The 25,591-nt window shown below is 42.7% G+C and overlaps 1 protein-coding gene across 1 annotated transcript in view; it reads left to right on the forward strand.

Annotated features, from left to right (window-relative positions):
• The window catches only part of LOC142929732 (exosome complex exonuclease RRP44-like), a 159,312-nt gene that overhangs the window by 12,973 nt on the left and 120,748 nt on the right, over nucleotides 1–25,591 (forward strand). The gene's annotated exons all lie outside the window — the stretch shown is intronic.

A 25,591-nucleotide genomic window follows, 5' to 3' on the forward strand; every position in this document is an offset into this window, starting at 1 on the left:
ACAAAAAAGATCTCCAAAATCTTGAATAAACACAAGATCCAGGTCCGTTTCAACACATTACATAAAATCCGTGATCTGGTTCCGTCTGTAAAAGATGTGATTCCGGACATACAATACCCTGGTGTCTACAAACTAAGTTGCCTCTGTGGTAGTAGTTACATTGGAGAAACCAAACGCCATATCTCGGACCGCATTCGTGAACATAAAGCAGACCTAAAACACGGTAGGACCAACACCTCGGCCGTAGCAGATCATTGTTCTAATTCAGTAGGCTCACATGCCATTGACTTTTCCAAGACGGAGGTTCTTTGTAAGCCATCTGGCTTCCATGAGAGATTCGTTCATGAGGCTATCCACATATACAAACACAGAGACAATTTCAACCGAGAAGATGGATTCTATCTTAGCAATCATTGGAAAGATTTGATAAATCATTTCAGTTCTTGATTGATTGTTCACGCTTACAGTGGCTTTCAGACAGCATACATAAAAACAAATTTCGTCTCCCCCCTCCTCTTTTCAAAAAATAGATGGACTAGTCCTGGGCAAACTGCCAATCGTTGCGCGTGACGCAAACGTTATTTTTATATATATATATAAATAAATATGCCGTTTTCAAAATAAATTTATGCAAACCGACACACCTGATGATGACCGTTTGAGTTATGGTCGAAACGTCGTGAGAATTTTTTATTGTTTTATATATATTTTGTTATTTGTTGTTTCTCTTCAACGTGACTTTACCGAAAAAACTAAGAATATGAATTACTGCAGTCACGAAAGCTTTAAATCAAAATTTAATCGCCTCTACGGGGAGGGTTTTCACATAACTTTAAGATCCTTCAACAAACTCCGGGATAAGAAAGCTCAGCTGATCGAGTCTCTCACCTTCCTGAAGAGATGCCGCGACTCTGGGGTAATACCAATCGCATTTACACTCACCTCTGCTACTGTAACTTCTTCTAATGCGAAACGAATTCTTTTCAAAACTAGCTTAGCTCTTATCTCAGAAAAAATCTGACTTATACGCACAGAACTAGATCAGTTAGACAAGACACTCTACAAATCACACTTATCATTGACGGCAATAATGTCCACATCGGATTGGGAACATGTAGACAATATGACTGCCTCTTCAGCTGCTACTATGTCGACCAAATGTAAGGAAAACCTGATTTCCAAATTTAACCTCCTCTTCAACAAAAGACCGGACCCACACACCAAAAAGTTAGACGTTAATAAAGTCGTAATTAATCGCAGTAACAGTTCTATTTCCGATGGTCTGAAATCCGTTTTAGCTAAAGGTCTAAACTTTGCAGTCACACCTAAACACATACCAGTTAATGATATAATTGCCCAAGTAGACGTTGCTCTCAGGGGCCTGGGTCACATCGCTGCAGACGTAGCAAGATCTGAAATCGCTGCAACCCTCAAAAACGCTAAGATGCCAGCTAGAAACCTCAGCAAAGATGAGCGTTTTGAATTATATAAATTAAAAAAGAGGAATGATATTGTAGTTCTCTCAGCTGACAAAGGCAATGCTACTGTCATCATGGATAAAATAGAATACAACAACAAAATTAAAGAATTACTCGACGATGGTAGTTATACAAAAATAAAAAGAGATCCCACCAACAGCCTCGTCACACAAACCAACAAAATAATTTCTGATTCAACCGCATTAATTGATCAATCTAAACAGTTTTCGTTGAAACCTTCTGCTGCCAGGCCACCAAGATTATACGGCTTACCAAAAATACATAAAGTTGATACACCTCTTCGTCCCATAGTCTCTACTATCAGCTCCCCCACCTACAAACTAGCTCGTTTTTTGTCTGAAATCCTGCGTCCTTTCACTGGAAAGACCACCTCTGCGGTACAAAATTCTACTCACCTGGTATCAACAATCAAGGGTATTTCCCTGTCCCCAGACGACCTGCTTGTCAGTTTTGATGTAGTTTCCTTATTCACCAAGGTTCCTGTACCTGACACCATTGCAATCATTGAAGACTTGGTTCATCAAGGACTAAACACTGAGGTACCCCCCCTGGTGAGACACTGTTTAACCAATACATACTTCACTTGGAATGGAACTTTCTACAAACAAACTGAGGGCACCCCAATGGGCTCCCCCCTTTCTCCAGTTATAGCTAACATTTTCATGGAGAAATTTGAGACTGACGCCATCCAGACTGCCACTCTGCGCCCAACCTTATGGAAGAGGTACGTGGATGACACTTTTGTTATCTGGCCACATGGCCGGCCTGCTCTAGACCAATTCTTCGACCACATCAATTCCATACACCCAGACATCAGATTTACCATGGAAGTCGAAATAGATGGCAAGATACCTTTTTTGGATGTCCTAATTAAAAAGAGACCTGATGGTTCAATGAGCCACTCTGTCTACAGGAAAGCTACCCATACGGATGCTTATCTGAAACCGGATTCCCACCACCATCCATCACAGAAGAATTCTCTCATCAAGACTCTGTATCATAGAGCCCAATGCATATCCGACCAGGAACACATAAGCAGTGAACTCAAGCACGTACACCAAGCTCTTAGGGCTAATGGTTACTCCGACTATACAATCCGCAAAGCTATCACTCAAACCATGAAGAAGAACCCTCTTGAGGAGCCTTTCAAAACCATCACTTTACCCTACATTGCTGGGATCACAAAAAAGATCTCCAAAATCTTGAATAAACACAAGATCCAGGTCCGTTTCAACACATTACATAAAATCCGTGATCTGGTTCCGTCTGTAAAAGATGTGATTCCGGACATACAATACCCTGGTGTCTACAAACTAAGTTGCCTCTGTGGTAGTAGTTACATTGGAGAAACCAAACGCCATATCTCGGACCGCATTCGTGAACATAAAGCAGACCTAAAACACGGTAGGACCAACACCTCGGCCGTAGCAGATCATTGTTCTAATTCAGTAGGCTCACATGCCATTGACTTTTCCAAGACGGAGGTTCTTTGTAAGCCATCTGGCTTCCATGAGAGATTCGTTCATGAGGCTATCCACATATACAAACACAGAGACAATTTCAACCGAGAAGATGGATTCTATCTTAGCAATCATTGGAAAGATTTGATAAATCATTTCAGTTCTTGATTGATTGTTCACGCTTACAGTGGCTTTCAGACAGCATACATAAAAACAAATTTCGTCTCCCCCCTCCTCTTTTCAAAAAATAGATGGACTAGTCCTGGGCAAACTGCCAATCGTTGCGCGTGACGCAAACGTTATTTTTTATATATATATAAATAAATGAATAAATATGCCGTTTTCAAAATAAATTTATGCAAACCGACACACCTGATGATGACCATTTGAGTTATGGTCGAAACGTCGTGAGAATTTTTTATTGTTTTATATATATTTTGTTATTTTGTTGTTTCTCTTCAACGTGACTTTACCGAAAAAACTAAGAATATGAATTACTGCAGTCACGAAAGCTTTAAATCAAAATTTAATCGCCTCTACGGGGAGGGTTTTCACATAACTTTAAGATCCTTCAACAAACTCCGGGATAAGAAAGCTCAGCTGATCGAGTCTCTCACCTTCCTGAAGAGATGCCGCGACTCTGGGGTAATACCAATCGCATTTACACTCACCTCTGCTACTGTAACTTCTTCTAATGCGAAACGAATTCTTTTCAAAACTAGCTTAGCTCTTATCTCAGAAAAAATCAGACTTATACGCACAGAACTAGATCAGTTAGACAAGACACTCTACAAATCACACTTATCATTGACGGCAATAATGTCCACATCGGATTGGGAACATGTAGACAATATGACTGCCTCTTCAGCTGCTACTATGTCGACCAAATGTAAGGAAAACCTGATTTCCAAATTTAACCTCCTCTTCAACAAAAGACCGGACCCACACACCAAAAAGTTAGACGTTAATAAAGTCGTAATTAATCGCAGTAACAGTTCTATTTCCGATGGTCTGAAATCCGTTTTAGCTAAAGGTCTAAACTTTGCAGTCACACCTAAACACATACCAGTTAATGATATAATTGCCCAAGTAGACGTTGCTCTCAGGGGCCTGGGTCACATCGCTGCAGACGTAGCAAGATCTGAAATCGCTGCAACCCTCAAAAACGCTAAGATGCCAGCTAGCAACCTCAGCAAAGATGAGCGTTTTGAATTATATAAATTAAAAAAGAGGAATGATATTGTAGTTCTCTCAGCTGACAAAGGCAATGCTACTGTCATCATGGATAAAATAGAATACAACAACAAAATTAAAGAATTACTCGACGATGGTAGTTATACAAAAATAAAAAGAGATCCCACCAACAGCCTCGTCACACAAACCAACAAAATAATTTCTGATTCAACCGCATTAATTGATCAATCTAAACAGTTTTCGTTGAAACCTTCTGCTGCCAGGCCACCAAGATTATACGGCTTACCAAAAATACATAAAGTTGATACACCTCTTCGTCCCATAGTCTCTACTATCAGCTCCCCCACCTACAAACTAGCTCGTTTTTTGTCTGAAATCCTGCGTCCTTTCACTGGAAAGACCACCTCTGCGGTACAAAATTCTACTCACCTGGTATCAACAATCAAGGGTATTTCCCTGTCCCCAGACGACCTGCTTGTCAGTTTTGATGTAGTTTCCTTATTCACCAAGGTTCCTGTACCTGACACCATTGCAATCATTGAAGACTTGGTTCATCAAGGACTAAACACTGAGGTACCCCCCCTGGTGAGACACTGTTTAACCAATACATACTTCACTTGGAATGGAACTTTCTACAAACAAACTGAGGGCACCCCAATGGGCTCCCCCCTTTCTCCAGTTATAGCTAACATTTTCATGGAGAAATTTGAGACTGACGCCATCCAGACTGCCACTCTGCGCCCAACCTTATGGAAGAGGTACGTGGATGACACTTTTGTTATCTGGCCACATGGCCGGCCTGCTCTAGACCAATTCTTCGACCACATCAATTCCATACACCCAGCCATCAGATTTACCATGGAAGTCGAAATAGATGGCAAGATACCTTTTTTGGATGTCCTAATTAAAAAGAGACCTGATGGTTCAATGAGCCACTCTGTCTACAGGAAAGCTACCCATACGGATGCTTATCTGAAACCGGATTCCCACCACCATCCATCACAGAAGAATTCTCTCATCAAGACTCTGTATCATAGAGCCCAATGCATATCCGACCAGGAACACATAAGCAGTGAACTCAAGCACGTACACCAAGCTCTTAGGGCTAATGGTTACTCCGACTATACAATCCGCAAAGCTATCACTCAAACCATGAAGAAGAACCCTCTTGAGGAGCCTTTCAAAACCATCACTTTACCCTACATTGCTGGGATCACAAAAAAGATCTCCAAAATCTTGAATAAACACAAGATCCAGGTCCGTTTCAACACATTACATAAAATCCGTGATCTGGTTCCGTCTGTAAAAGATGTGATTCCGGACATACAATACCCTGGTGTCTACAAACTAAGTTGCCTCTGTGGTAGTAGTTACATTGGAGAAACCAAACGCCATATCTCGGACCGCATTCGTGAACATAAAGCAGACCTAAAACACGGTAGGACCAACACCTCGGCCGTAGCAGATCATTGTTCTAATTCAGTAGGCTCACATGCCATTGACTTTTCCAAGACGGAGGTTCTTTGTAAGCCATCTGGCTTCCATGAGAGATTCGTTCATGAGGCTATCCACATATACAAACACAGAGACAATTTCAACCGAGAAGATGGATTCTATCTTAGCAATCATTGGAAAGATTTGATAAATCATTTCAGTTCTTGATTGATTGTTCACGCTTACAGTGGCTTTCAGACAGCATACATAAAAACAAATTTCGTCTCCCCCCTCCTCTTTTCAAAAAATAGATGGACTAGTCCTGGGCAAACTGCCAATCGTTGCGCGTGACGCAAACGTTATTTTTTATATATATATAAATAAATGAATAAATATGCCGTTTTCAAAATAAATTTATGCAAACCGACACACCTGATGATGACCATTTGAGTTATGGTCGAAACGTCGTGAGAATTTTTTATTGTTTTATATATATTTTGTTATTTTGTTGTTTCTCTTCAACGTGACTTTACCGAAAAAACTAAGAATATGAATTACTGCAGTCACGAAAGCTTTAAATCAAAATTTAATCGCCTCTACGGGGAGGGTTTTCACATAACTTTAAGATCCTTCAACAAACTCCGGGATAAGAAAGCTCAGCTGATCGAGTCTCTCACCTTCCTGAAGAGATGCCGCGACTCTGGGGTAATACCAATCGCATTTACACTCACCTCTGCTACTGTAACTTCTTCTAATGCGAAACGAATTCTTTTCAAAACTAGCTTAGCTCTTATCTCAGAAAAAATCAGACTTATACGCACAGAACTAGATCAGTTAGACAAGACACTCTACAAATCACACTTATCATTGACGGCAATAATGTCCACATCGGATTGGGAACATGTAGACAATATGACTGCCTCTTCAGCTGCTACTATGTCGACCAAATGTAAGGAAAACCTGATTTCCAAATTTAACCTCCTCTTCAACAAAAGACCGGACCCACACACCAAAAAGTTAGACGTTAATAAAGTCGTAATTAATCGCAGTAACAGTTCTATTTCCGATGGTCTGAAATCCGTTTTAGCTAAAGGTCTAAACTTTGCAGTCACACCTAAACACATACCAGTTAATGATATAATTGCCCAAGTAGACGTTGCTCTCAGGGGCCTGGGTCACATCGCTGCAGACGTAGCAAGATCTGAAATCGCTGCAACCCTCAAAAACGCTAAGATGCCAGCTAGCAACCTCAGCAAAGATGAGCGTTTTGAATTATATAAATTAAAAAAGAGGAATGATATTGTAGTTCTCTCAGCTGACAAAGGCAATGCTACTGTCATCATGGATAAAATAGAATACAACAACAAAATTAAAGAATTACTCGACGATGGTAGTTATACAAAAATAAAAAGAGATCCCACCAACAGCCTCGTCACACAAACCAACAAAATAATTTCTGATTCAACCGCATTAATTGATCAATCTAAACAGTTTTCGTTGAAACCTTCTGCTGCCAGGCCACCAAGATTATACGGCTTACCAAAAATACATAAAGTTGATACACCTCTTCGTCCCATAGTCTCTACTATCAGCTCCCCCACCTACAAACTAGCTCGTTTTTTGTCTGAAATCCTGCGTCCTTTCACTGGAAAGACCACCTCTGCGGTACAAAATTCTACTCACCTGGTATCAACAATCAAGGGTATTTCCCTGTCCCCAGACGACCTGCTTGTCAGTTTTGATGTAGTTTCCTTATTCACCAAGGTTCCTGTACCTGACACCATTGCAATCATTGAAGACTTGGTTCATCAAGGACTAAACACTGAGGTACCCCCCCTGGTGAGACACTGTTTAACCAATACATACTTCACTTGGAATGGAACTTTCTACAAACAAACTGAGGGCACCCCAATGGGCTCCCCCCTTTCTCCAGTTATAGCTAACATTTTCATGGAGAAATTTGAGACTGACGCCATCCAGACTGCCACTCTGCGCCCAACCTTATGGAAGAGGTACGTGGATGACACTTTTGTTATCTGGCCACATGGCCGGCCTGCTCTAGACCAATTCTTCGACCACATCAATTCCATACACCCAGCCATCAGATTTACCATGGAAGTCGAAATAGATGGCAAGATACCTTTTTTGGATGTCCTAATTAAAAAGAGACCTGATGGTTCAATGAGCCACTCTGTCTACAGGAAAGCTACCCATACGGATGCTTATCTGAAACCGGATTCCCACCACCATCCATCACAGAAGAATTCTCTCATCAAGACTCTGTATCATAGAGCCCAATGCATATCCGACCAGGAACACATAAGCAGTGAACTCAAGCACGTACACCAAGCTCTTAGGGCTAATGGTTACTCCGACTATACAATCCGCAAAGCTATCACTCAAACCATGAAGAAGAACCCTCTTGAGGAGCCTTTCAAAACCATCACTTTACCCTACATTGCTGGGATCACAAAAAAGATCTCCAAAATCTTGAATAAACACAAGATCCAGGTCCGTTTCAACACATTACATAAAATCCGTGATCTGGTTCCGTCTGTAAAAGATGTGATTCCGGACATACAATACCCTGGTGTCTACAAACTAAGTTGCCTCTGTGGTAGTAGTTACATTGGAGAAACCAAACGCCATATCTCGGACCGCATTCGTGAACATAAAGCAGACCTAAAACACGGTAGGACCAACACCTCGGCCGTAGCAGATCATTGTTCTAATTCAGTAGGCTCACATGCCATTGACTTTTCCAAGACGGAGGTTCTTTGTAAGCCATCTGGCTTCCATGAGAGATTCGTTCATGAGGCTATCCACATATACAAACACAGAGACAATTTCAACCGAGAAGATGGATTCTATCTTAGCAATCATTGGAAAGATTTGATAAATCATTTCAGTTCTTGATTGATTGTTCACGCTTACAGTGGCTTTCAGACAGCATACATAAAAACAAATTTCGTCTCCCCCCTCCTCTTTTCAAAAAATAGATGGACTAGTCCTGGGCAAACTGCCAATCGTTGCGCGTGACGCAAACGTTATTTTTTATATATATATAAATAAATGAATAAATATGCCGTTTTCAAAATAAATTTATGCAAACCGACACACCTGATGATGACCATTTGAGTTATGGTCGAAACGTCGTGAGAATTTTTTATTGTTTTATATATATTTTGTTATTTTGTTGTTTCTCTTCAACGTGACTTTACCGAAAAAACTAAGAATATGAATTACTGCAGTCACGAAAGCTTTAAATCAAAATTTAATCGCCTCTACGGGGAGGGTTTTCACATAACTTTAAGATCCTTCAACAAACTCCGGGATAAGAAAGCTCAGCTGATCGAGTCTCTCACCTTCCTGAAGAGATGCCGCGACTCTGGGGTAATACCAATCGCATTTACACTCACCTCTGCTACTGTAACTTCTTCTAATGCGAAACGAATTCTTTTCAAAACTAGCTTAGCTCTTATCTCAGAAAAAATCAGACTTATACGCACAGAACTAGATCAGTTAGACAAGACACTCTACAAATCACACTTATCATTGACGGCAATAATGTCCACATCGGATTGGGAACATGTAGACAATATGACTGCCTCTTCAGCTGCTACTATGTCGACCAAATGTAAGGAAAACCTGATTTCCAAATTTAACCTCCTCTTCAACAAAAGACCGGACCCACACACCAAAAAGTTAGACGTTAATAAAGTCGTAATTAATCGCAGTAACAGTTCTATTTCCGATGGTCTGAAATCCGTTTTAGCTAAAGGTCTAAACTTTGCAGTCACACCTAAACACATACCAGTTAATGATATAATTGCCCAAGTAGACGTTGCTCTCAGGGGCCTGGGTCACATCGCTGCAGACGTAGCAAGATCTGAAATCGCTGCAACCCTCAAAAACGCTAAGATGCCAGCTAGCAACCTCAGCAAAGATGAGCGTTTTGAATTATATAAATTAAAAAAGAGGAATGATATTGTAGTTCTCTCAGCTGACAAAGGCAATGCTACTGTCATCATGGATAAAATAGAATACAACAACAAAATTAAAGAATTACTCGACGATGGTAGTTATACAAAAATAAAAAGAGATCCCACCAACAGCCTCGTCACACAAACCAACAAAATAATTTCTGATTCAACCGCATTAATTGATCAATCTAAACAGTTTTCGTTGAAACCTTCTGCTGCCAGGCCACCAAGATTATACGGCTTACCAAAAATACATAAAGTTGATACACCTCTTCGTCCCATAGTCTCTACTATCAGCTCCCCCACCTACAAACTAGCTCGTTTTTTGTCTGAAATCCTGCGTCCTTTCACTGGAAAGACCACCTCTGCGGTACAAAATTCTACTCACCTGGTATCAACAATCAAGGGTATTTCCCTGTCCCCAGACGACCTGCTTGTCAGTTTTGATGTCGTTTCCTTATTCACCAAGGTTCCTGTACCTGACACCATTGCAATCATTGAAGACTTGGTTCATCAAGGACTAAACACTGAGGTACCCCACCTGGTGAGACACTGTTTAACCAATACATACTTCACTTGGAATGGAACTTTCTACAAACAAACTGAGGGCACCCCAATGGGCTCCCCCCTTTCTCCAGTTATAGCTAACATTTTCATGGAGAAATTTGAGACTGACGCCATCCAGACTGCCACTCTGCGCCCAACCTTATGGAAGAGGTACGTGGATGACACTTTTGTTATCTGGCCACATGGCCGGCCTGCTCTAGACCAATTCTTCGACCACATCAATTCCATACACCCAGCCATCAGATTTACCATGGAAGTCGAAATAGATGGCAAGATACCTTTTTTGGATGTCCTAATTAAAAAGAGACCTGATGGTTCAATGAGCCACTCTGTCTACAGGAAAGCTACCCATACGGATGCTTATCTGAAACCGGATTCCCACCACCATCCATCACAGAAGAATTCTCTCATCAAGACTCTGTATCATAGAGCCCAATGCATATCCGACCAGGAACACATAAGCAGTGAACTCAAGCACGTACACCAAGCTCTTAGGGCTAATGGTTACTCCGACTATACAATCCGCAAAGCTATCACTCAAACCATGAAGAAGAACCCTCTTGAGGAGCCTTTCAAAACCATCACTTTACCCTACATTGCTGGGATCACAAAAAAGATCTCCAAAATCTTGAATAAACACAAGATCCAGGTCCGTTTCAACACATTACATAAAATCCGTGATCTGGTTCCGTCTGTAAAAGATGTGATTCCGGACATACAATACCCTGGTGTCTACAAACTAAGTTGCCTCTGTGGTAGTAGTTACATTGGAGAAACCAAACGCCATATCTCGGACCGCATTCGTGAACATAAAGCAGACCTAAAACACGGTAGGACCAACACCTCGGCCGTAGCAGATCATTGTTCTAATTCAGTAGGCTCACATGCCATTGACTTTTCCAAGACGGAGGTTCTTTGTAAGCCATCTGGCTTCCATGAGAGATTCGTTCATGAGGCTATCCACATATACAAACACAGAGACAATTTCAACCGAGAAGATGGATTCTATCTTAGCAATCATTGGAAAGATTTGATAAATCATTTCAGTTCTTGATTGATTGTTCACGCTTACAGTGGCTTTCAGACAGCATACATAAAAACAAATTTCGTCTCCCCCCTCCTCTTTTCAAAAAATAGATGGACTAGTCCTGGGCAAACTGCCAATCGTTGCGCGTGACGCAAACGTTATTTTTTATATATATATAAATAAATGAATAAATATGCCGTTTTCAAAATAAATTTATGCAAACCGACACACCTGATGATGACCATTTGAGTTATGGTCGAAACGTCGTGAGAATTTTTTATTGTTTTATATATATTTTGTTATTTTGTTGTTTCTCTTCAACGTGACTTTACCGAAAAAACTAAGAATATGAATTACTGCAGTCACGAAAGCTTTAAATCAAAATTTAATCGCCTCTACGGGGAGGGTTTTCACATAACTTTAAGATCCTTCAACAAACTCCGGGATAAGAAAGCTCAGCTGATCGAGTCTCTCACCTTCCTGAAGAGATGCCGCGACTCTGGGGTAATACCAATCGCATTTACACTCACCTCTGCTACTGTAACTTCTTCTAATGCGAAACGAATTCTTTTCAAAACTAGCTTAGCTCTTATCTCAGAAAAAATCAGACTTATACGCACAGAACTAGATCAGTTAGACAAGACACTCTACAAATCACACTTATCATTGACGGCAATAATGTCCACATCGGATTGGGAACATGTAGACAATATGACTGCCTCTTCAGCTGCTACTATGTCGACCAAATGTAAGGAAAACCTGATTTCCAAATTTAACCTCCTCTTCAACAAAAGACCGGACCCACACACCAAAAAGTTAGACGTTAATAAAGTCGTAATTAATCGCAGTAACAGTTCTATTTCCGATGGTCTGAAATCCGTTTTAGCTAAAGGTCTAAACTTTGCAGTCACACCTAAACACATACCAGTTAATGATATAATTGCCCAAGTAGACGTTGCTCTCAGGGGCCTGGGTCACATCGCTGCAGACGTAGCAAGATCTGAAATCGCTGCAACCCTCAAAAACGCTAAGATGCCAGCTAGCAACCTCAGCAAAGATGAGCGTTTTGAATTATATAAATTAAAAAAGAGGAATGATATTGTAGTTCTCTCAGCTGACAAAGGCAATGCTACTGTCATCATGGATAAAATAGAATACAACAACAAAATTAAAGAATTACTCGACGATGGTAGTTATACAAAAATAAAAAGAGATCCCACCAACAGCCTCGTCACACAAACCAACAAAATAATTTCTGATTCAACCGCATTAATTGATCAATCTAAACAGTTTTCGTTGAAACCTTCTGCTGCCAGGCCACCAAGATTATACGGCTTACCAAAAATACATAAAGTTGATACACCTCTTCGTCCCATAGTCTCTACTATCAGCTCCCCCACCTACAAACTAGCTCGTTTTTTGTCTGAAATCCTGCGTCCTTTCACTGGAAAGACCACCTCTGCGGTACAAAATTCTACTCACCTGGTATCAACAATCAAGGGTATTTCCCTGTCCCCAGACGACCTGCTTGTCAGTTTTGATGTAGTTTCCTTATTCACCAAGGTTCCTGTACCTGACACCATTGCAATCATTGAAGACTTGGTTCATCAAGGACTAAACACTGAGGTACCCCCCCTGGTGAGACACTGTTTAACCAATACATACTTCACTTGGAATGGAACTTTCTACAAACAAACTGAGGGCACCCCAATGGGCTCCCCCCTTTCTCCAGTTATAGCTAACATTTTCATGGAGAAATTTGAGACTGACGCCATCCAGACTGCCACTCTGCGCCCAACCTTATGGAAGAGGTACGTGGATGACACTTTTGTTATCTGGCCACATGGCCGGCCTGCTCTAGACCAATTCTTCGACCACATCAATTCCATACACCCAGCCATCAGATTTACCATGGAAGTCGAAATAGATGGCAAGATACCTTTTTTGGATGTCCTAATTAAAAAGAGACCTGATGATTCAATGAGCCACTCTGTCTACAGGAAAGCTACCCATACGGATGCTTATCTGAAACCGGATTCCCACCACCATCCATCACAGAAGAATTCTCTCATCAAGACTCTGTATCATAGAGCCCAATGCATATCCGACCAGGAACACATAAGCAGTGAACTCAAGCACGTACACCAAGCTCTTAGGGCTAATGGTTACTCCGACTATACAATCCGCAAAGCTATCACTCAAACCATGAAGAAGAACCCTCTTGAGGAGCCTTTCAAAACCATCACTTTACCCTACATTGCTGGGATCACAAAAAAGATCTCCAAAATCTTGAATAAACACAAGATCCAGGTCCGTTTCAACACATTACATAAAATCCGTGATCTGGTTCCGTCTGTAAAAGATGTGATTCCGGACATACAATACCCTGGTGTCTACAAACTAAGTTGCCTCTGTGGTAGTAGTTACATTGGAGAAACCAAACGCCATATCTCGGACCGCATTCGTGAACATAAAGCAGACCTAAAACACGGTAGGACCAACACCTCGGCCGTAGCAGATCATTGTTCTAATTCAGTAGGCTCACATGCCATTGACTTTTCCAAGACGGAGGTTCTTTGTAAGCCATCTGGCTTCCATGAGAGATTCGTTCATGAGGCTATCCACATATACAAACACAGAGACAATTTCAACCGAGAAGATGGATTCTATCTTAGCAATCATTGGAAAGATTTGATAAATCATTTCAGTTCTTGATTGATTGTTCACGCTTACAGTGGCTTTCAGACAGCATACATAAAAACAAATTTCGTCTCCCCCCTCCTCTTTTCAAAAAATAGATGGACTAGTCCTGGGCAAACTGCCATTCGTTGCGCGTGACGCAAACGTTATTTTTTATATATATATATAAATAAATGAATAAATATGCCGTTTTCAAAATAAATTTATGCAAACCGACACACCTGATGATGACCATTTGAGTTATGGTCGAAACGTCGTGAGAATTTTTTATTGTTTTATATATATTTTGTTATTTTGTTGTTTCTCTTCAACGTGACTTTACCGAAAAAACTAAGAATATGAATTACTGCAGTCACGAAAGCTTTAAATCAAAATTTAATCGCCTCTACGGGGAGGGTTTTCACATAACTTTAAGATCCTTCAACAAACTCCGGGATAAGAAAGCTCAGCTGATCGAGTCTCTCACCTTCCTGAAGAGATGCCGCGACTCTGGGGTAATACCAATCGCATTTACACTCACCTCTGCTACTGTAACTTCTTCTAATGCGAAACGAATTATTTTCAAAACTAGCTTAGCTCTTATCTCAGAAAAAATCAGACTTATACGCACAGAACTAGATCAGTTAGACAAGACACTCTACAAATCACACTTATCATTGACGGCAATAATGTCCACATCGGATTGGGAACATGTAGACAATATGACTGCCTCTTCAGCTGCTACTATGTCGACCAAATGTAAGGAAAACCTGATTTCCAAATTTAACCTCCTCTTCAACAAAAGACCGGACCCACACACCAAAAAGTTAGACGTTAATAAAGTCGTAATTAATCGCAGTAACAGTTCTATTTCCGATGGTCTGAAATCCGTTTTAGCTAAAGGTCTAAACTTTGCAGTCACACCTAAACACATACCAGTTAATGATATAATTGCCCAAGTAGACGTTGCTCTCAGGGGCCTGGGTCACATCGCTGCAGACGTAGCAAGATCTGAAATCGCTGCAACCCTCAAAAACGCTAAGATGCCAGCTAGCAACCTCAGCAAAGATGAGCGTTTTGAATTATATAAATTAAAAAAGAGGAATGATATTGTAGTTCTCTCAGCTGACAAAGGCAATGCTACTGTCATCATGGATAAAATAGAATACAACAACAAAATTAAAGAATTACTCGACGATGGTAGTTATACAAAAATAAAAAGAGATCCCACCAACAGCCTCGTCACACAAACCAACAAAATAATTTCTGATTCAACCGCATTAATTGATCAATCTAAACAGTTTTCGTTGAAACCTTCTGCTGCCAGGCCACCAAGATTATACGGCTTACCAAAAATACATAAAGTTGATACACCTCTTCGTCCCATAGTCTCTACTATCAGCTCCCCCACCTACAAACTAGCTCGTTTTTTGTCTGAAATCCTGCGTCCTTTCACTGGAAAGACCACCTCTGCGGTACAAAATTCTACTCACCTGGTATCAACAATCAAGGGTATTTCCCTGTCCCCAGACGACCTGCTTGTCAGTTTTGATGTAGTTTCCTTATTCACCAAGGTTCCTGTACCTGACACCATTGCAATCATTGAAGACTTGGTTCATCAAGGACTAAACACTGAGGTACCCCCCCTGGTGAGACACTGTTTAACCAATACATACTTCACTTGGAATGGAACTTTCTACAAACAAACTGAGGGCACCCCAATGGGCTCCCCCCTTTCTCCAGTTATAGCTAACATTTTCATGGAGAAATTTGAGACTGACGCCATCCAGACTGCCACTCTGCGCCCAACCTTATGGAAGAGGTACGTGGATGACACTTTTGTTATCTGGCCACATGGCCGGCCTGCTCTAGACCAATTCTTCGACCACATCAATTCCATACACCCAGCCATCAGATTTACCATGGAAGTCGAAATAGATGGCAAGATACCTTTTTTGGATGTCCTAATTAAAAAGAGACCTGATGGTTCAATGAGCCACTCTGTCTACAGGAAAGCTACCCATACGGATGCTTATCTGAAACCGGATTCCCACCACCATCCAACACAGAAGAATTCTCTCATCAAGACTCTGTATCATAGAGCCCAATGCATATCCGACCAGGAACACATAAGCAGTGAACTCAAGCACGTACACCAAGCTCTTAGGGCTAATGGTTACTCCGACTATACAATCCGCAAAGCTATCACTCAAACCATGAAGAAGAACCCTCTTGAGGAGCCTTTCAAAACCATCACTTTACCCTACATTGCTGGGATCACAAAAAAGATCTCCAAAATCTTGAATAAACACAAGATCCAGGTCCGTTTCAACACATTACATAAAATCCGTGATCTGGTTCCGTCTGTAAAAGATGTGATTCCGGACATACAATACCCTGGTGTCTACAAACTAAGTTGCCTCTGTGGTAGTAGTTACATTGGAGAAACCAAACGCCATATCTCGGACCGCATTCGTGAACATAAAGCAGACCTAAAACACGGTAGGACCAACACCTCGGCCGTAGCAGATCATTGTTCTAATTCAGTAGGCTCACATGCCATTGACTTTTCCAAGACGGAGGTTCTTTGTAAGCCATCTGGCTTCCATGAGAGATTCGTTCATGAGGCTATCCACATATACAAACACAGAGACAATTTCAACCGAGAAGATGGATTCTATCTTAGCAATCATTGGAAAGATTTGATAAATCATTTCAGTTCTTGATTGATTGTTCACGCTTACAGTGGCTTTCAGACAGCATACATAAAAACAAATTTCGTCTCCCCCCTCCTCTTTTCAAAAAATAGATGGACTAGTCCTGGGCAAACTGCCAATCGTTGCGCGTGACGCAAACGTTATTCTTTTTATAAATAAATAAATATGCCGTTTTCAAAATAAATTTATGCAAACCGACACACCTGATGATGACCATTTGAGTTATGGTCGAAACGTCGTGAGAATTTTTTATTGTTTTATATATATTTTGTTATTTTGTTGTTTCTCTTCAACGTGACTTTACCGAAAAAACTAAGAATATAAAGATAATTTCCACCAGCAGATGGTGCTAGAACGTGGTATGTCCAGAGTACAGTATTCTATCACAGCGTTAAATCTATCTGAGTCATTGTTTGCGTAGCTTTCTGGTGGATCGTGAAACCCGCTGAGATCCACCAGAATGAATCGCGGTGCTTGGTGGATTAATACCGCTGCTCCGTTGGCATCTCGTGGCCATACCGCAGCCTGTATCTACTGTAAATGTAATCTTCATATTAAATAGAGGCTACAACAAATGTGAATATTGTTGTTGTTGTCTCCCTGTACCGTTACAGATACTCGGATGTGATTGTGCACCGGCTGCTGGCCGTGTGCGTGGGCGCCGACCCCACGTACCCGGCGCTCACCGACAAGCAGAAGCAGCAGCAGCTCTGCAACAACCTCAACTACCGCCACAAGATGGCGCAGTACGCCCAACGCTCGTCTGTAGCTTTCCACACGCAGGTGGGAGGCGGAAGTGTGGGCCACGTGGAGCTTGCACGGCGTGTGCTTAGGCACCTGATAATGAGTCCATTCGTCTCTTGAAAACCATTTTTAAGGTCACGAAAGCAGGCATCGTATTGTGCGTGTAGTAAGAATCAATTGTTTTCTATTCACACGCTTACGTGTGGTGGTGCCGTGGCTGTACTGGTTGGCTACACTTGACATTGCTTTTCAGCATTCTTCTGTGTTTGCTGAAAAACCTAGTCACTTGGCACATTTGCCCATGATGTGACAACTTTATTTGATTGGCTCTGTCAGGTGATGGAGGATTATAGTCAATACAATTGACATTGTACCTTCACGATTGAACTCAAAATAATCCCCATGACATGATGCCAATAGCACAACTGGAATAAATTAGCGGGGGGATGCGGAAAATTACCTTAAATTTTGTTAACTAATTATGGGCTTGGTAAGTGATGCGCGTGTGTCTGCTCTTGGCCACGTAGCGGTGATTAACGGCTGTTGTTGTTGTGGTCTCAATTGTTCTTCAAGAGCAAGGGAGTGGTGAGCGAAGAGGGCTTCGTGCTGTTTGTGCGCAAGAACGCCGTGGTGGTGCTCATTCCCAAGTACGGCTTGGAGGGGACGGTTTTCTTTGACTCCAAAGATCTCAAGCTCAACGTTACCTTCGAAGAGGAGGTAGGACATGTGTTCACTTAACCGGGAGGCATTGGCATTTCCCGAACAGCTGAATTCTGCATTTAAACCCAGGACTGGCTTAATGCACTGGGACCCAAGCCCCCTGACCATCTCTCTACGATTAGGTTTCTATCAGACACACAGACACTTGGTTTAAGGTGGAAGAACGCAGTGAGATACGAAGCTCCGTTTTTTTTGCCATTTGGCAGTGTGGACTATTACAGAGGAAGTTACACCGGTGGATACATTAGAGCCGGATGGCTCACAGGGCTATACCAAAATAAACTGAAACTGAATTAAATGATGTAAATGCGTTTCAAATGTAAAACGGTCACAATTAAATATGCTTTGGAAATAACTGCCATGACTGAGCCCGTATTGTCACGGAGAGGACATCACATTAAAAATACAGTAAAATCCCTCAGGTCCGGAAGAATTAGAGAGAAAATCTAATGCTTTCTGTAAACAATGAGAAACTCGAAGGGCAGAAAAGTACTTGTAGAATAAAAACAAATGAGGGAAATAGTAGTTGATGCAAAAAGTGATCTCTAGATGGCAAAAAGCACATTTGTGACCATTGGATCCAGTCCTTTCCAGCATGCCTTGCATGCCGCATTACATTGTCACTCTGCGTGGATAAGTGGATAATGCACACAGCCTAATTTGGACCAGAAGCTCAAAAGGGTCAACATTTGCAGCCATATTTTAGGTATGTTCTTAACTGCAATTGTACACTCCATATAACCTAAGGGGGGTTGCATCTTCTCCTTAATGATGGCCAAATAAGGCTTTAAAATTCCTTGGCTGGCCCGCACATCACGATCCCTCGGTTGGCTTGGTCATTGCAGCCATCGGCTTCTCATGCCTGGTTTTCAGCTCGCGGTGAGGTGGCCCAAGCGGTATTGCATTCGCTGTGTGTTGTGGAGGTTTGCGTTTCAAACTCGGTGGCCTCTCCGGTTAATACTGTGGTGTGTATTAAGCGTAAAATATTTATAGGCTATCCGCTTTAACAGTGGACGTTAAAAGATCCTGTAACATTATTCGTGTGCCAGCATCATGGTCCAAGGTTGGCAAATTACATGCAAATTACTTATTTGGGTAGCACATATCAATCGTTCGCCTCCTTTTACAAAGACGTAGCAGTGACCTTGAATGCAAACGTTTTGAGAATCAGTGAGGCTTTTCTGAGTGACCCAGTAATAGTTGGAATAATAACGTTGGGTTTACGTCAATCCGTGCTTGTGTGCAGGGCACTTGGTAGAGAGCAGTCAGCGGTAGTGTAGCGGTTAGCGCTCTGCGCTACGATCCCAGCGACATGGGTTCGATTCCTTCGCACAGTCAACACCAGTGATGATTATCTGAACCGGTTCTGGGCCTCCCCTAGGTTGACTCGGAACTCAATTGAACGCCTGGTGCGGTGTGTAAACATCGCCACTGGGGAGACAAAGGCGGCCGGGCATGGCGCCGGCGACCCACCCCCTTGTGTGCCGTGCCGGCCTTCATCTGTGCTCCTCGCCAACAGCACTTGCCCCAACAGTCTGTTAAGGCTACATTGGAGATATGTCTTTGTGTTTTGTGTAGGGCCCCACGCTGTGCGTGGAGGGCATCGCGCTGAACATGTTCGACCGCGTGTGCGTGCGCGTGTCGCTGGATTCGTCCAACCTGCAGCACCAGCGGATCCGCATGCACCTCGTCCGCCCGGAGGTACTCACCGTGCGGCGCGACGCGAAACCTCGGAATACCACCGATTTGTATTGTGACCATGCTGCTGTTGCTGCTTGCTGCGTCAGCAGTAGTGCACAAAAAACAAACGCTCGCCGCATCGGAACGTCAGCGGGCCGAAAATTAATGACACAAGCCACAGCATAGCGCTTGTTGCCATGCAACCCAAACTGTGGAACCGTATCGGAAACCCATAGAGACACAGAGATACATAGGAGATACAGAGCGACCCATTATGATTCCTAGAGATTCATAGAGACTCCAGCAGATACATAGCAGTGCATTAAAAACAAGCTACTGTACGATTGTGGCCATGCAACCCAAACTATGGACCACATTTTACACCACTGTAGTCTGCGCTCCTTCAATGGAGGGGGTGGCAAGATGACACAAACTCTCTCCTGAGGCTCTCCCATGGCTATCAGACCCATCCATTGGCATTTAGCCCCTGAACGTAATACCCTTATAACACAGGAATAAAATATAAACTCTGGTCTTGGATGGAAAAAATATATGTATAGCTAGCATTTTGAGCTGCAGTCTGTTGTCCTATACCTCCTGTAACTGGCAAATTGGATATAACGCGATGATGAATGTATGAAGGAACGCATTTTTTGTATAACGCGGATCCAAACTGGATATAACTCGGTTGAATGAATGGAACTATGTCGCGCGAGTAGGAATAAGCGGTTGTAACGGCTGCCTCGGCGTAGCATCACACAAGGCGGGATGCTGCTGGATGCTGCTAGATGCTACCCAAGTTCCTTAGTCTTTGTTCAGCCTGTGTTACGCATCTCACGCGTTATTGCGGACTGCGCTTTACCCCATATAATATATTATTTATTATAACACGATTTTTCCAAAACGCGGTGTTCTTGAGGTACGCAACTACCGTATTACAGAACAGACTGTATATCCAAAGACTATGGGACACTATCCCTACCTATATCAGTTGTGACTGTTCGTGTGTTTAAATCCAGCTTGAAAACGTCGTTATTAATTGGCTTTTCCTGGATTCTGATTGGTTATTACTGTGAGGGGAATCATTATGATTAGCTTTTATTGCATTTTGCATGCTGTGTAAAGTGTCAGTATCACTGTCATTATTGTTATTATCGGCTTTTACTTTATTTCTATTGGCTTATATCTATACTTGAGTAGTTTTTTAATGTCCAGTGCTTTTTTGAGATATTTCGATATGCAAGGTGTTGTATAAAATAGATTTTTATTATGGCCCTAGTTCATTGCACAAGAAGGGCCATTATCTGAAACGTGACCTATTTAAATGATCATTAGGGGCAGTTGTTGATGAATGCGAGTTCTCAAGATACCAAGCTAAGTCAGGGTGTGGGAGCCTTGGTAGATATCAGATTTCTTAACAAAACTCCATGAGTCTGTTCTGCATGGGTTTCCTCTGGGTTCTCTGGTTTCCTCCCATATCTAAAAATAAGCATGCGTTGAAACTGGTATTAAGGTAGTTTACGTATCGCCATGGGCGGCAGGGTGGCACATTGGTAAACCCTTGCATCTTGCAGCAAGAAAACTGGGTTTGATTCCCAACTAGAGTGTGTTACTGTGTGGAGTTGTCATCTTCTCTCCCCCTGTTCCTCAAAAGTCTTCAGACTTGGCGAAGTTTTTCAGTGTTATTAAGTGTAATAATAACGTATCACTTGTGTTGGAAATACTCACATGTGTGTGTGTGAGAGCATTGGTGTAGTGGTTAGCACGCTGCGCTATGAACCCGGCAACCCAATTCCCACTCACCGCCAACACCAATGAGGATTATCTGAACTGTTGTTTTGCCTACCCAAGGTCAACTCTTTCTTAAATGAGTACCTGGTGCAGTGTGTAAATATCAGCACTGGGGAGAGGTGTTGGCCACTTACCCCCTCGTGGGCCATGCCGCCTAACAGCAGCACAGTCTGTTAAAGGCTTATTTGGGTGACTATCTTTGTTGTACGTTTGTGCCATTTGTGTGTCCGCTGTCACAGATTCCAGGCTACAACCCTACCGAGTCCACCCCATGGGGCTCGCCTTCTCCCCGGCCTAAGAAACCCAGACAGCACTAGTGTATCGTGGATGCGGTGTCAACAAGATGCCGGAGGAGGTGCATGAGTGGGCACACACTCTGGGTTTTACATCTGCAGAGTTAATTAAGTGTACATTGTGCTCACAAGCAGAGGTGAACAATTGAAAAAAAAGCAGTGGCGGTTATGAGAAATGCTACCCTGAAGTAACAGACGGTTTGCACTCTGAACTTGCAATCCAGAGGTCACCGGTTCTTCGTTCTCGTGTCGCAGCGGTTCAAATGGTAGCGCAATTTTTTTTTTTAGAATTTTTACCTTACCAACCAGTACAATCAGCCAATTAAGGTGTATACGCGTCAAGATGTATGAAAGGTTTAGGATATCTTATGCCCCACTTCTTTGCCAGCCAAGACAATGACCCCCTTGTGATGAAGGTGATTTCACAAAAATATTGGTTACTGAATCGGTGGTGTTTATTGACTAACGCAGCAGTGTCCAACCCACAAAGCACTGTGATCCATTCTGGTATATCTCAACATGTTCCGTGATCTACCAGCAATATATGACCAACAGTTACCCGGATGGATTTCACCGACTAATAGAACACTGTAGACATGCCAAGTGCTAGTGCGATCTATTGGTTTAAAATATATATTATTAATCCATTACTTCTTAGTCGAGGATTTTGTTTTGCCATCTGCTATAACAAGAATTGCTTTATATTAGAGGTGTTTAATCCTATTTGTCCCGAGATCCACAATAAACAATCTTTTGCGATCATCCACCCATGGATCGCGATTCACATATCGGCTACCACTGATCTAACAGTTGAAAACCAGTTTAACACGTAGGCTTTCGCGACCAATATCCATAACACGGGTTTTTTGGGTTAGATCGCGTAATAAATATTTAAATGTGTCGGTAAACCCGCCACCACCCGACACAGCCAATTCGAAAGGTTTGTCACATTAACAGAACGTGCCAATTCGTTACTAGTAACATCACACTGGTGTCTTGGAGAGCAAAGCCACAACATTTACAATCTGAGTACAATGTTTCACCAGTAATTACAACCAGCTTCATCAGGCGACAGCCAGATTCGTGGAGAATCCTCGTCCCTTAATGCGCATGCATAATGTTTGTTGATTAACATATAAATAACCCAATCGGAAATGGATACCCATAGTCATATGCATTCATTGATTCCCCTCCCAATTCGCGAAAGAAGTGCTCACAAGTGATGGCTGTTGCCTAATGAAGCTAGTTAGTGCTGGCGAAATGTTGTACTTAGATTGTAAATGGTGTGGCTTTGCTCTCCAACACACTGGTGGACTGTACTAGTAACGAATTGACATGTTCTGTTTACGCGACAAACCTTACTAATTGACTGTCGGGTGGTGGTGGGTTTAACAACACATTTATATATTTAAACGATCTAACCCATAAAACGTGTATTATAGTTGAAAACCTACAATTGTACCAGGTTTGGCCTGTCGGAGTGGGCCATTAGGGTGGCCACTCAGAGGGCAAAGCTCTGGGGAATCCGAGCAAGAGCTTCGAAGTATGATTGTGCACGGTGACACCCGCAGGGGTCTCGTGATGGATAGCAAATGGAAGATTTTTTATCGCGAGAGGATTCCCTGCAAGGGATGTTAGGTTATTTATTCTTGTGAGGATGCCATTTACTGTATGAAGGGGCAGCGGTCAGCTGCATAGAACAGAGTATAAAATTACCCGAGCTGTTGCTGTTTAAATCGTCGGTTTAACGGAGAATTTCACCTCAGGTTTTTTTTACACAGCTGCCCCACCCCTCATCAGACTCTGTGCAATCACACAAGGAATGTTTTTGGAAAAAATGTCGGTGTCAGAAAATTTTAAGGTTTAATCGTTTACAAATGCGCATTTCGTTACAGCTTCTCTTGTCCTTTAGACGTGCAAAGATAATTTCTGACAAAATATTGACACGTTTTCAAATTGTTTCGTAAATGGTTATAACTTTGCTCACGTATATACAGTACTTGGGCAATAATTCTAAGCTCCTGGAGTAGTGGTAAAGATTTAAGCGAGTTGATGTCTTTGCGACTTTGTGTAAATGTGTTTAACATTTTTTAGCTGAATCGTATATTTACAAGCATGTACACATGAGTTATATGCGTTTATATACAAAATTAGATCGATTTATTTTCCATGCATCTGTTATTTTGGTTACTTTAAGTTACGTTTTCCACTGCTGGATGAACATCTCGCCACGTGATGTTGGATGTCAGGTTTAGTTTGACCATACTTGACCATGCTGGTCACTGTTGGATGATAATAATGTCCACTTGCAATGCACCACCGCGCAGTATTCACTCGCCTTCGAATCGAGTCCTGCACCGCCGTTTCACATGCAAATTTGATTCTCAATCCCTGGGCCAACTTGCTCCTGATTAGCATGCGATTTGCCACATTTCGATCTCGGAGGTGATTAAATGCGCCGGCTTCCAGGCTTGTTCAGCCGCTCGGAGCCCAATTAACGAAAATTGTTGCCAAAGCAAAAGCGTGAGCTCGAATGTTTGTCCGTGTTCTTTTCAAACCACCAGTCGAACGCCGGCCTCTGCCCACTCCGACCGTGCGCAGGCCCTGGCCGTCGGGGAGGCCCTCATGGTGCCTCGCGGCAAACGTGGGGCCCGGGTGGGCGCGTCGACGGTTGATCGCGTGCAGGCGGTGCAACTCCCACAAATGAAACATCACACCTTGCTGATCTCGTGTCCAGGAGCATAAACGATCATCACGCAAACTCCGGTCATCCTCGCAGCAGCAGCTCTTGGCCATCGAACAAAGACGATCACCGCTTCCTTCCGATATTAGAAGCCACGAGCTATGAACGACTCGGAGGTTCGAGCAACCACAGCCGAGTGGGAAGGCAGCAGCAGCCCAGGCGGTGAGCCAGCTCCAAAATCCCCCAAGCACTGAAGTTCTCGATTTAGTACATTGAAAAACACGACGGTAAGTGAAACAACGTAAATCGAAACCAATTTTGCCATTCACTTGACGGGCCGTCCATAAATGACGTCACGCAATTTTTGACCTCTCGTCACTCGGCGTCACAAAAAGTCAGACCCCCCCCTCAAACATGACGTCACAAAGCTCTGCCCCCCCCCCCCCCCCAAAACCATATTTCCATCTTGAAAATAAAACATGCTTCAACTATTGTCATTGTAGTGCGTGGCGCTGCACTGATGTTGTAGGAGTGTTATAACAATTAGTGTTATAACAATTCTATACTTAAAGTTGCGCATTTTGATGTGACGTCACATTTCTCAAACCCCCCCCTCCCCCTCGTCACACATCGTCACAAATGTCTGACCCCCCCCCCGAGGTGCATGACCGCGTTACCGTGTTCATTCTGTGGTGAAGGGATGTGGAAAAGGAAGAGGGAAAAGCATCCAGTGTCGCCGCACGCAGGCAACGTGTTTATCACACAGTGGTCAAAATATAAAAATACATATATATGTAGTGGGTTCCACATAGACTGAAGACGTCTTTAGAGGCTACACGGTTTATTTGTAACTATGAACAGAACTCCCCTTAACTCCCACTATCTAGAGAGGTACAGACTCCAGGCTAGCGTGCCCTCGCACTGATCAAACCTGGCTCTCAGCCCTCTGGCTATCTGTGCCCTAGGGGAGGCTAACTGACCCGACCCAGCCAAGGTGCGGGTCCTGACCACTGGTCCGCGCTCGGCCCCGACCCTTATAAGGATGTCGGGTCCCAGGGTCCTAGCTAGGCTGGTCTTCTGTTCTTCGTCTTCGGAGCACTGCCCCGAGCTGTCCCGGAGG

This window comes from Petromyzon marinus, chromosome 33, assembly GCF_048934315.1.
Source record: "Petromyzon marinus isolate PM22_M1 ecotype Great Lakes invasive population chromosome 33, UKy_Petmar_22M1.pri1.0, whole genome shotgun sequence".
Classification (NCBI taxonomy): domain Eukaryota; kingdom Metazoa; phylum Chordata; class Hyperoartia; order Petromyzontiformes; family Petromyzontidae; genus Petromyzon; species Petromyzon marinus.